Here is a 13094-nt window from a genome sequence, read left to right on the forward strand (position 1 = left end):
ACCCCACCGATCTGGGATTACTTTACCCGCTGCTGAAGTTCCTGGGTTAATGTTAAGGTGATGGCCCCCATGTTGACTCCATTCTAGTCTTGGTCTCCTGACAGTAGAATTTGCTTATTTTCTTACAGCACCCTTTGGATACACATGGGAAAAACTCAGTTTTTTCCTAATTCTCTGCAGATGGTGCCGACAGTCCCTTGTTCCAGCATGCCTAGCAGTGCTTACTTTAAAAAAAATTTTTACTGAAGTATAGTTGATTTACGATGTCATGTTAATTTCAGCGTACAGCACAGTGAAGCAATGCTTTTAAAAGGCACTTTCTTTCAAGGAGCAGGTTATTCGTAGTGTGAGTGTCCAGTATCCACAGTGTTGCTTAAAGAGGTTTCCCCTACTCTCTGTGTGACCTGTCTGTTCTTCCTGCTTCCAGGTTACTAAACTGTCCTCCATACTGCCGCTGGAGAGCAGTTCCCAAAGCACAAATGTGATGAAGTCACTTCCCTGGTTAAAACCTTCCAGCGATCCCCACTGCCCCCGGGATAAAGACCAAGCTCCTCAAGTCTTTCCAGTCTCACCTTCATGGCTTCTAGCCTTAAACTGAATGGTCTAGTAACTTCTTTGAGATTCTGTCCTCTCCCCGAGTCCCTTTCCATGTTCTTTGCCTGTTTCCTTTCCTAAGAGCCCAGGCTCTTTGTGCTGCTTGAAACTCCCTTTCAGTTGTCTCCCCTCCACTATTTTTTCCTCCTGGATGCATCTTACTCATCCTATGGGACTCACTTCATGTGCTCCCTTCTCCCAGAAGCCTGCCCTGACCTTCTTCCATGTTGGAGCACTCCTCTGTCCTCCAGGGAAGACGCCTCTGTCTTCCCAAAGCTCCTGGGCTTGCCTCACTCTGAGCACGCATGAAATCATGTTGAAAGTTACCGTTTACAAATTTCCTTCTCCACTGGACTGGGGGTTGCTTCTTGAGGTCAAGCATGGCTTCTCACTGTTTGGGTATTCGCACTGCTTGGCACAGGTCCTGGCTTGGAGAAATTGCTCCATAAACATTTGTTGCATTGAACAGAGGTCCCTTTTCCCATCCTGAAATTTCTCGTGCCTGAAATTACTTAAAAAAATGTTTGTTTATTTATTTGTCTGTGGTGGGTCTTAGTTGTGGCACTTAGGATCTTTAGTTGTGGCATGTGGGATCCAGTTCCCTGATCAGGGATTGAACCCGGGGCCCCTGCATTGGGAGCGTGGAGTCTTAGCCACTGGACCACCAGGGATGTCCCTGAAATTACTTGTTGATCGATGCTTTTGAACTGTGGTGTTGGAGAAGATTCTTGAGAGTCCCTTATACTGCAAGGAGATCCAACCAGTCCATTCTAGAGGAGATCAATCCTGGATGTACATTGGAGGGACTGATGCTAAAGCTGAAGCTGCAATACTTTGGCCACCTCATGTGACGAGTTGACTCACTGGAAAAGACTCTGATGCTGGGAAAGGTTGGGGGCGGGAGGAGAAGGGGACGACAGAGAATGAGATGGCTGGATGGCATCACCGACTCTGTGGACATGAGTTTGAGTGAACTCCAGGAGTTGGTGATGGACAGGGAGGCCTGGAGTGCTGTGATTCATGGGGTCGCGGAGAGTCGGACACGACTGAGCGACTGAACTGAACTGAACTGAACTGAATGAGTCTTTTTATATGTGAAGACATCATTTAATGTTGTTGATGTGGGACTCCCCACCAGGGCTTGGAATAAGAAAGTTCTTGAACCAGATGAGGTCTTTTGAAAAAGCAGGGGCTGCTGGGTCTTTGGTCTCCTTGTTGGGCGTATGCCATTGTGTGGGGTCGAGTACAGTGGGGCTCAGTTTCTGTCTGGTCATGTGCTAGGCCTGACAATAATAAAACTTATGGCATACGTTTGTTAGAAATATTAAATGAGATCCTATATGCAAAGCACTCATCTCAGTGCTTGACACACGTGTGTGCGTGCGTGCTAAGTCGCTTCAGTTGTGTCTGACTCTTTGCGACACTATGGACTCTAGCCCACCAGGCTCCTCTCTCCATGGGGTTCTTCAGGCAAGAGTACTGGAGTGGGTTGCCGTGCCCTTCTCCAGGGGTTCTTCTGGACCCAGGATTGAACTCTTGTCTCTTTCATCTCCTGCATTGGCAGGTGGGTTCTTTACCACCAGCGCCACCTGGGAAGCCCACTTGACACATAGTAGATACTAAAAAAATGGTTCCTTTTTCCGTTAATGATTGAATTCTTTGAGGTCAGGAACCCTGTGTTATTTATTTCATTGTTTCTTGCTCCACCCAGTGCAAAACTTAGCACAAAAAGAATACAATAAATATCTGATAAATGAATGTGTTCCCGAAGCTTTCAGAACTACCTTCTTGGGTCATCTCTGGTTTCCTTAGCCTGTGGCTCTGCCCCACCCCCACCCCAGAGTACTTTGGGACCTTTCAGAAAATCAGTACAGTTTTCAGTTCTCAAAAGACAAAACTTGTGTTCTCCCTCTCTTGCCGTATAGGAATTTGCATGTGGCTTGCCTATGGTCGCAGATCCTGAATTGCAATTCTTTGCTGATCTTGAATAAACCCACCTTTGTTGAATAAATATCTGGCAGTTTGAAAAAAAGAAAAAAGAAAGAAAAACAAAACACAGCAATAACTGAGACACGCAGGGGAAAATTCTAGCCTTTTCAGAGTTCTGAATTGAAGTGTTAATTGCTCAGTCATGTTTGACTCTTGGTGACCCCATGGACTGTAGCCCACCAGGCTCCTCTGTCCATGGAATTCTCCAGGCTAGAATACTGGAGCGAGTAGCCATTCCCTTCTCCAGGGGATCTTGCCAACCCAGGGATCAAGCCTGGGTCTTCTGCACTGCAGGCAGATTCTTTGCTGTCTGAGCCACCAGGGAAGCTCTGGCCTGCAGGCAATCGACATGCTGGGGACTGTTTTTTGCTTCCAAAATTGCATCATGCCCTCTCTGTTCACACTGAGGGTCCTCCATCTGCTCTTGTCATCAAATTGTTTAGAAGATTGCTTTTTTTATTATGTCACACCATGTCCCAGACATGAAGGCTCATATGAGAAACCTCTTTCAGAATTAGTTCCTGGAAATAGTTGTCCTTGTGGAGGAACTGATCTGTTTCCTCCTTTCTGATAATAAGAGTGTCAAAACTTCATGTTTTGTGTTTTGCCCTGGCTGCCAGGAAGCTCAAAGTCAAATTTCAGGATCAATCACAGCACCTGTGACAACCCTCAAGAGGGCTTTTTTTCCCCGCCTTGAGCAATATGAATCTGTCGAATGAATTAATCTATCCTGTTAAGGACAGCCATCTCATGTCCTTTTGGGAAAAAGGTGAAGCACGCATGAGTTTCAGAACGATGACAGCTGCAGTGGCAGCAGCAAGAGGATGTGAGGGAACAGGGGAGAAGTGACCGTCAGTCCAGCCATGCCGGGCGCTGGTGAGGGGCGGGGCCTCTGGGGCCAGACTGCCTCCAGATGACCTTAGCTCTCCTTATCACTTCCTCAGTACTCTGATGCACATTACAATTTTTTTTTCCTGAATTTCCTCAATAGGGGTCTTCATTGTATCTACTTTAAAAGGTCAACATGAGGATTAATGAACCCAGTTCCTACAAACTCCATTGCATGGGGTCTGCCCCAGAGTAAATGTTCAGTGTATGTGAGTTGTTTTGAAGATGGCACTGAGCCTGGGTGGCTGGAAAACAAGACCAGAGCCTCACTGAGAGAAAGATCTGGTTTAAAAGGACTCAGGATGTTGACAGTCACCTGACGCTTTGTCCCTCAAGGTCTCACCAAGCCTGGGAAGGTTTCAGTGAGGTCGCTTTAATAGTCACGACCTGTCCTTGGCCGGCTTCTAATCCCATCTGTTCACCGGGATTTCCAGGAGCCTGTAGTTCTCGTCCAGTTATTTCTGGAAGCCTCCAGGGGGGTTTGCTTGGTGTTCATAAAAGAACCAACCAACCTGAGTTACCTTGTGGCCTCTGTCATGTCCTCTAGCTCCTGCCTCCTGGATGTCCACAATCTGTGAGGTCACCCAAGGCTGCCTTACCACGTCCCAGCTGCCTTACCTCATGCCAGCTGCCAGGGCCCTCCGAGGGGCACCTATACCTGCTGAAACATGGGTGCTCCTTTTGGACACTCCCCAAAGCCTGAGTAGCACCAGCATTCCTGCAGACTTGAAGGCATCAAAGTTATATTGAGCTCCTTGAAGAATAAACAAGTCTAGCCCTCACCCTGGGTCTGGGTCACACTCGGTGCTGAAGTCAGCCTGCTGTGTCCCCACAAATCACAGAAATCCTGGGGACAATTGCTTCATTGGTAACCCTTACACCTGCTCTCAGCTCCAACATGAGTCCTGGGGACAGACCTGGGGACTGGCAGGCTCAGTGTGATGCCCCTCAGGTTCCTTTCTCCCCTGCAGCCAAGACGGAGGGGCTGAAGGGAAGGAAGCGGATGAAATCTATGGGAGTCAGAGGGGAGAGGAGGAGGGTTCCATGATCCTTGGGTGGGGCCGAAGGAAAGGTCTCTGAAGCAGACAGAGCAGGTGCAGCTGTGGTGGTGTGGGAAACGAGGGAGTGCTGGCCCAAAGAGGGCAAGGGAAGAGAGAATTTGGAGGAACAGAAGGTGGACACGTTGTCTCACTGATGGATAAAGCCTTTGGGGCTGTGCAAGTGTCTGGGGGACCCCAGCTCTTCAGCTAATGAACCAGGGGACTCACGACTAGTTGCAGCCCTCTCTGGGCCTCAGTATTACATCGTAAAATAAATGCATAGAATTCTGAGGACAAGCATGGGAGGATCAAGACAAGGGCTGTTTCCAGGCCTGGAGGAGAAGAAGAGGACTCCTAGGTCAGGGGGCTGACCTCTGGGGTGGGGGAGGATGGGGAGAGAAAGAGGAGAGAAGTCAGGACTTCCTGCTCGGCGGGGTGGAGGGAGTGCTCTGCACTGGAAGTGAGATGCACCCCCTGGCTGGGTATCTCTCTCCCGGAGGTCCTATGGATGGAGGTTCCACCTAGAGTCATGCCCTTCATCTCGTCCTGGGTCTGGTCTTCGGTGGTGGCACCAACAACTTGTTCAGTGGTGTTTCTGAGCTACGTGAAGGTGAGAGTGGACGGGCTGGATCTGGGGGAGCAGGTCTGGAGAAGGGTAGAAAGATGCTCATTGCTGTTGAGGGCAACCACTGGGCAATCTAGCTGGGCCAGACAGGCAGCCACAGGAGGAACAAGCCTCAGGAACAGCAGGCTGAGCCCCTGAGTGTCTAAGGGTTGGGAGGAGGGGAGGCAGCTGAGCAGAGCTGCTTTCTCCAGGAAGCCATCCAGTGGAGGAGATTTCAGAGGTGGGAAGGGACCTGGGGGCGTGGAATGGAGGTGAACAGTCTGCGTCTGACTCAGAGGGACCGAGAAGCCGTGGGTGATGGGGACGGCAGTTCTTTATCGAGGGCGCTTTGGGGAGAGGTCCCAGTACAGCACTCCTCCCTCCCCGCCATGCGTGTGGCCCAGAGCAGGTCCCCTGGCAACCCTGGCTGAGTTTGGAGGATGGGGACCCTGAGGAGCTGGTTTATTGCCAGGATTGCTGGCAGTGGTGGGGCGGGGGTGGTTGAAGGCTGATAGAGAAGCTGGGGCCCTGTCTTTCTGCTTGTGGTTCAACTGACCCTGCTCCCACCATGCGGCTAATATCCCTGCAGCCCTGGGACCGCCAGAGGCGTTCACTACCAGGCCCCAACCTTTCTACTGCTCCCGTGGTCTGATGGCTGGATGGGTCCAGGAAAGCCAGCACCAGCTGGTCCTGTCTGTGACTGGCCTCCTGGGGACTGATAAATCCAGCTCAAGGTCAGGTGTCCCTTTGGGCCCAACCCTGGTACTTAGGCCTGAGAATTTTTCCAACAGTAACATAGGGAACAAAACAATCAGAGGGCTTATTGCTAGGGCAGAGGTTGGGTGCTATGGGGTTGGCCAAAAGGGGAGAAGAAAAAGAGCTGGTGTCAGAGTTGATCTGAGCAGAGAGGCCACTGGGAGCCACTGCCCTGCAGAAAGGGGGTGAAGAGGAGTCTGGGGAAGGGAGGTGGAACAAGAGGGGAACTTCAGCTCTGGGACTTGTCCAGAGAAATATGGAAGCAGGGAGAACACAAGAGCTGCTAGCCTTCTGGTTGGAATTTTCCATAATATAATGCTTTTCGGAAAGATGAAGGGCATAGTCATTGCTATGGTGGGTGAGAGAGCTGCTGTTGGGTCTCTGCTGGGGATGCTAATGGGCGGGATCAGAGATTGCAGCAAGATCTGCATGTTCATGGCAGTTTGCATGGGTCCAGGTATCAGAGGCATTCAGCCTCTCACCTGGCTCAAGTGTAGTAACAGCTCAAGTCTGGGGTCAGTGATGGATCCAGGAGAAACTCCCCCATAACCGTCCTGCCAAGTGGCTGCCAATACCCTTAGGGTTTTAGGAACCCTAGGGAGTACCACAGGGTGTCCTCTAGGGAAGCCAAAGAGCTTAAGAAGCAGAGATATGACAAATGTGGGTTACACTCAGGAGAGGTCTAGAATGATGGGTGGGTGACCTCTTAAAACATGGAAGGGTGATGGGTCCATTCACATGATGGGCAGCCTGAGACTGAGGTCAGTTCTATGTCCAGCAAGTTCTGGGCCTGCAAACATGTCAAAGCAGACTCAGGAATGAGGATACTTTGTCTCGTGGGACTTGTTTACAAGCCACTGAAGTGACTCCCTGGGTAAATGGGACCCTTGAAGGAGTGGGGCTTTCAGAGGTGATGAGGTACTGCAACTTTTCACCGCGTGGTGTCCTGGTCCTTATCTGCACCTTCCAGCTTCAGGGAGGAAGGACCAGTGGACTGATCAGGCCCCTGGAAGAGAGTGGGAGTCAAAGGAAAGAACAGGACACCTGACTGGAAGGAGCGAGACCCTCCCCAAGGTGTTCTGGGGACTGGGGTAGACAAACTCACTAATGAGAAACTGCCAAGGGCAGTGGGAACAAGCAGGAAAGACCTGATTGCCCCTAAATACTGCCCTTGGCTCTTCTGAGCCCTGCAGGATGGCTTTGACTGCCTGGTGAGGGGCAGAACTCTAACTAGCTGGGCTTGTTTTTTTCTGGTCCAAGATGGCAGAGGATGTCAAGGACCAATGGGAAACCTGGTTTCTGATGGAAGAGGCCCACATGAGAAACTCATCAGAGAACCTTTCAAGCGTTGAGCCTCAGAAGTTTGTGAGTCAAAAACCTCTTGGTTGGAGTTTATCAGCTTCCTACAACACCGGGCTTTTCCTTCTGTGTGGGGATCAGATGGCACTCTGGTGGCCTCCGTGGTGTGAGGGAGGCATCCATCAGCATGTGGGTTCCCTGTGGAATTGAACTGGGAGATTTATGAAGGCTGCTGACTGTGAGAAATGCTCCTCTGCTTGGAATACCAAAGTCCAGGGCACCCAGTTCCATCTACATGACAACTGAGAAAGTATATTTGTTTGTTTGGGGGCTTAAACAAGAGAGACGTTTCTTTCTCTGTCATATAGAGGTCCAGGGTTGGTGAGGGGCTTGGGGTGTTCATGGAACAAGCTTCTTGCACGTTATTGCTCCTTACCCTCTGGGAGTAGCTCTCATCCTCATGGTTGCAGATGGCAGATCCATGTTTTAGGAAACAGATTGGAGGATGGGGTGATGGGCTGCAAAAGGCAAGCTCTAGCTTTCAAGTCCCAGAAGCTGCCACACCACACTGCAGAGCCTGGGCATAGCGATGTCCCAGACCAAGTGAGGTTGGGCCCTGTGGGTTTTATTTGGGGGAAGGGGACCTCTGTCAACAGGAGGTGGTGGTTAATGGAACCTGGATACATATGTGGAGATATCTTGACTTGAGCAACGGGACAGGGGAACCAATGGATAGCATTTTAAAAGAAAATTTATTTTTGGCTGCACTGGGTCTTTGCTGCTGCACATGGGCTTTCTCTAGTTGTGGCAAGTGGGGGCTATTCACTGTGGTGGTTTCTCTTGTTGGGGAGCCCGGGCTGTAGGCACTGGGGCTCAGTTGCTCTGCAGCATGTGGGATCTTCCTGGACCGGGGATGGAACCCGTGTCCCTTGCATGGTGGATTCTTTTCTATTGGAGTATAGCTGATGAACAATGTTGCGATAGTTTCAGGTGGACAGCAAACAGACTCAGCCATACATACACGTGTATCCATTCTCCCCTAAACCCCTCTCTGGTTGGCAGGTGGATTCTTAACCACTGAACCACCAAGGAAGTAGTACCTGATAGCATTTAAATTTTTTTTTAGCTCTTTACTTAGCATACATATTATCAAGCTGGTTACCAAAATAATAATCGAGTTACTGTAACACTTCATTACTGAAAAGTCACTCTTGACAGTCTCGAATCTATTGCGATTTGTAATAGGCTGAATTTTTTTCTTTTCTGTTATGGTTTGCTATAGAATATTGAATATAGTTCCCTGGGATATACAATAGGACCTTGTTGTTTATCCATTCTGTTTTTTTAACTTTTAATTTCATACTGGAGTTTTGGGTGAACAGTGAAGGGATTCAGCCATATGTATATATATATAGACACACACATGTCTCCATTCTCCCCCAAACTCCCTCACATTGGCGGGCAGATTCTTAACCACTGGACACCAGGGAAGCATTTTGGATTCATGTCATGTTCATGTATGGCTTGCTTTGTTCTGGTCACTATTCTAAGTGTTTTATTTGTACTAACTCATTTAGTCTTTATGAGAATCGACGAGGCACCTACTAGCAACATCACTGTTTTAGAGTTGAACAGGAGAGGTTAAGTAACCAACGCAGAGTTGCCCAGAAAGTGGCTGGATAAGAATGAGAACCCAGGCAGCCTAGCTTTAAAATGTGTGCTCTCAGCTCCTGTGCTGTTCTAGAAGTCTGTCAGTGGCCGAGGGCCGCTGCTCTCGGCTTCCCCTTCTGCTCTCCTTCACTGGGGGGTGGGGTGGCTTAGCAGGGCCACCCACCTCAGGAGTGAGTAGGTTAAGGGATGGAACAAGGTGACTGTGGGTACCATTTGCTGCATCGCAAGCAGGGCGAGCCCTGGGTGATGCCCGACCGTCCTCAGCATGCAGTGTCTCAGCTCAACCTGGGGCTGGAAGCATAAAGCGGACCAGGCCCAGAAGCTGCCCCTTACTTCGTGGCAAGCGAGGAGACTTGGGATTTTGCCAGTGTTCAAGGGGCAGGCTGGGGCGAACCCCAGATAAAGCGACAGATTGCCCTGAGGATGAGAAGTTCCCCCAGTGCAGCTCAAGATGGTTGTGGACCATCATGGCAGGCAATAGGGGCACCCGTAGATTGAACGCGAGGATTGCGACCCCAACCTTCCAGGGAATAAGAGGTGAGGATAAGCCAGCAAGAGTCAGGTTGTGCTGTTGGGGCAGCGACTTCTCAGGCAGGGCATTGGATTCTGCTCTGCTTTGAGAATTACTCACTGAGGGGTTTGGGGAAAATGAGGGAACTTGAGTCTTTCCACACAGGGGAGGACCTGGGGTCATGCAGATGCGGTCTTAGGTGGCCCAGGCCATGGGGATAAGAGAAAAGCATGGGCTGGAGAGATTTCAAGGAGGGAGGATCATGAGGACTTGGACACTGATTGGATGTGACCAGGGACACATGACATGGGACACATTTTCCTTCTAGTGAGAAGAGATGACAATGATCCCAAGCGTGACTCGTGCAGCCACACCCTAGGAGGGCTTTCTGGGGGCAAGTCCCCACATTGCAGACCATGCTCTGGTTCAGAGAAGGCTTCCAGGCAGAGGCAAGGGGTGAGCAGACTCTGCTGGAGGTCAGGGGTGCCCTGGAGCCTGCCTCCTGCCCTCTTCCAGGCTGTCAGAACTCTGGAGTCAAGGGGCATGTGGGTGAGCCCAGAGGAGCCCCACACCAGGTAGAGGGGATGGAGGAATCCTGGGAGCTCTGGGCCCCCCATCTGTTATGGGCAAGGCTTCCCACTCAAGTCTGAGCCTAAAGACGGAGGCCTCAGCAGGCCACAGACCTGTCCATCAGGCTGGTCCTGGAAGCTCTCCCGGTCCCCAGACACTCTGACTGGGCTCCTCAATCACAGAGACCAGACCTGCTGGCCTGATGACTGTGAGTGTTTACTTCCTGGCCTACGGGTATGCTGGTCAGTTCCTTCCTCTCCTGCCCAAACTCTGGACTGATTGACATCGGTGCCCCCTCTTCCTGCCCAGCTTCTGATTTCACTGCCATTCCTGGGAAAGAGGAATTACCAGCAGGTCTCAAAACAGCACGGCTTCCTCCTGGACATGAGAAAGCAGAAATCAGAAGTGGCACTGTTGGGCTGTGAGCCCTCAGCTCGGGATGCAGACCTGGGTGCCCTCTGCTTCTTCCGTTTCACAGAGAGGGATGACATTTACAGCCACTGGACAGAGCTAGGAATAACCCTGTCCACCTGCCTGGCCCTTGGAATCTCACCACGTTAATGAGAGTCTGGATGGGGTTCCCCTCACTTACAGAACCCCCCAGCTGCACCCCACACTCCCCAGGCTCATTCTCATCTGTAGACCTTGGCTGGTGGGTCCCTGTCCAGCCTGCCTCCCAAGCCCTCCCCACTGCAGGCTCTGCTTTCACCCTCTTCACACCAGCCAGACTGTGGTCCCCCAAGTCAGGAAATGGATTTCCTCTTCTCTGAGACTCAGGTCCTCAGCAAAGCCTTGCAGACCTGCGTTGAAGATGTTCCTTTCCCAGTGCTGGGCCCATACACTGGGGCTTGGCGGGAAAGCTGCCTCTGCTGTAACCCCCAACTTGGAGTCCTGTGCCCTGGTCACCACTGGAAGATCTTGGTGGTCCCTGAGCCAGGAAGAAGAACCTGGGGGGTCCAATTCAGGTCAGGCCCTCAAAGCTGGTGCCCCTGAGGGCTGAAGCACGTCTTCTCTCTCCCTCATCGGTCTCTTATGTATTTCCCATAATGGCCAGTAGGTGGCACTATGCCCCCAGCTCTGCCCATCTCAAGTCTTGCTCTGCAAATTCTGCCCTGTCCTTGCTGGGGGCAGGGTCGCAGCCCAGGAAGATCCCATGAATCCTGCCAAGGTCCCTTTGTGGCTCTCTTCCTGCCTCTGCTGAGGGTTTCTGGTGGAGTGGGATGTCTCTCAGGGCTGGCAGAGCCAGGCCTGAGAAGTTTGAGCAAGTTGAAAGTTCATGGCAAGCCCCTTGTTCCTTGCTATCCTGACAGGCCTCTCACTGCCCAGGCTGTCTGTTCTCTGTAGGCCTGGGTGTTTCATTCCCCATCTATTTCTATGTGCCATGCACTGCGTGGGGGTGCAGCCCACATATCAGCTCACGTATTCATCACACAACTGTATGAAGTAGCTACCCTTTGCACAGATGAGAATGTCAGCGTCAGGAGAGGATACTCAGCTAGTACGTGGGCCTATAATCTGGTGTCTGTCTGACCCACAGCAGTGTTCTTGCACTGGACTGTAGCCATGTCCTGGAGGAATTACTGATCTTAGGCAAAGGGCTCCACATGTGGGAGCCTTCTTTCATCCTCCTCCACCCTAATCCTGGGGGACTTTGTCCACCCACGTGAAGTCCTAAGATGAGCGAGAAGGGACAGCCTCAAAGAGCAGCGTGGGCCTGCCTGGTCGGCGTGTCTTATCCTGACTACCCCACGCCTGCTGCAGGGGCAAAGGGTGGGGGTCAGGTGAGGGAGCAGCCGTGAGAACCACAGGGCAGAAAGGGTGCTCTGCCAGCCCTCCGCTTCCTCACCTGCTTCTCCCCTCCCGTTCCTCTGCCTCTGCCCGACTGCATTCCTGTTCTCAGCTCTCTGGATGCCTCGCCCTCCCGACTCTCTGCCCCTTAGTTCTTCTTTTCCTCTGTCTCTGCTGCTCTGTCAGCTCGTCCTTCTCTCTTTCCGTGTCTCTGTCTCTCTCCAGCAGAATCGGAGTTAAGTGACAAGAGAAAAATGATCCCCTCCTGCCAGGGTTATTAAAATCATGTTCTACAGTTGAGCCGCCAGAAGAGCCCCGGTTAATGACGGATGGTGAGGCCACAGCTTCCCCGCAGCTGGGAGTGAGGCGATAGGCTGGCTGCGGGATTACCACCAATTACTCTGGGGTGGAGAGGGAGCAGCTCTGCTTCTTTCCTTCACATCACCTCCTTCCTGCTCCGGGGAGATAAAGTCTCACCCTTGGCAGGAAGGATGGAGCTGGGGTGGTGGGGGCGTGGAGGAGGGGCCAAATACCCAGGAGCCGGCCTGCCTCACATCTGCGGGGATTATTTCTGTTTCCCCAGGGCCTCCACATCTCCTCACAGCAGCCTTGGAGGCAGGCAGAATTCTGAGGCCTGTGGCGATCAGGGCTCAGAGAAGTTAGGTAACTTGTCCATGGTCACACAGCCAAAAAGTGACAGAGCTGGTCCTTGAACTCTCAACTCCAATGTCTTTTTTATTCATTATCCAACCTCATCACCATGAACAGAACTTTGGAAAAGATTCTGTTTGGAGGAAAATGACAAACGCTGGTCAGTCAGGCTTTGATTCTATTGGCATCACAGTAAGAGTAAACAAGTATATTGCAGCAAAGTAGATTCAAGTTAGACCCTGGGAAGGACTTCCCAAAGAAGTGAGCATCAACAGAGACTCTTAGTCTGTGGTTTTGCCTTCTTTGATGTTCTTTCAGAACAAGAGGGACCATCTTGGCAGTCTTTCTAAACTAGACGAGGTGCTGGAGTTATGGAAATCTGTCCAGTGGAGGTCGAGGGACCTGGGAGTGGGATGTGCCAGAGCTGGGGAGACTTGACAGGGCAAATTGCAGAAGAGATAAGGAGGCCATTTGTTAGACCCAACCCTGGGGCCCAGAGCGTGTGGGGGGGAGACTCCAGGGCCCTTCGGGACTCAGATGCTGCCGTGTGGGTGGGGTCACATCTCCTGAAAATCTGTGTACAGCTCATTATTTTTCCCAGCCTCTCTTTGGGGAGACAACTGAGAAATTATTATCCCCATTTTGCGGATGAGGAAAATGAGCCTTGAAGAGGGAAGTGGGTTAGTTAAGGTCACACCCTGGTGAGAAGGCCACCAGGGGCTGCAATGGCCTC

This window comes from Moschus berezovskii, chromosome 4, assembly GCF_049115385.1.
Source record: "Moschus berezovskii isolate FMDL1 chromosome 4, NW_MosBer_1.0, whole genome shotgun sequence".
NCBI lineage: Eukaryota > Metazoa > Chordata > Mammalia > Artiodactyla > Moschidae > Moschus > Moschus berezovskii.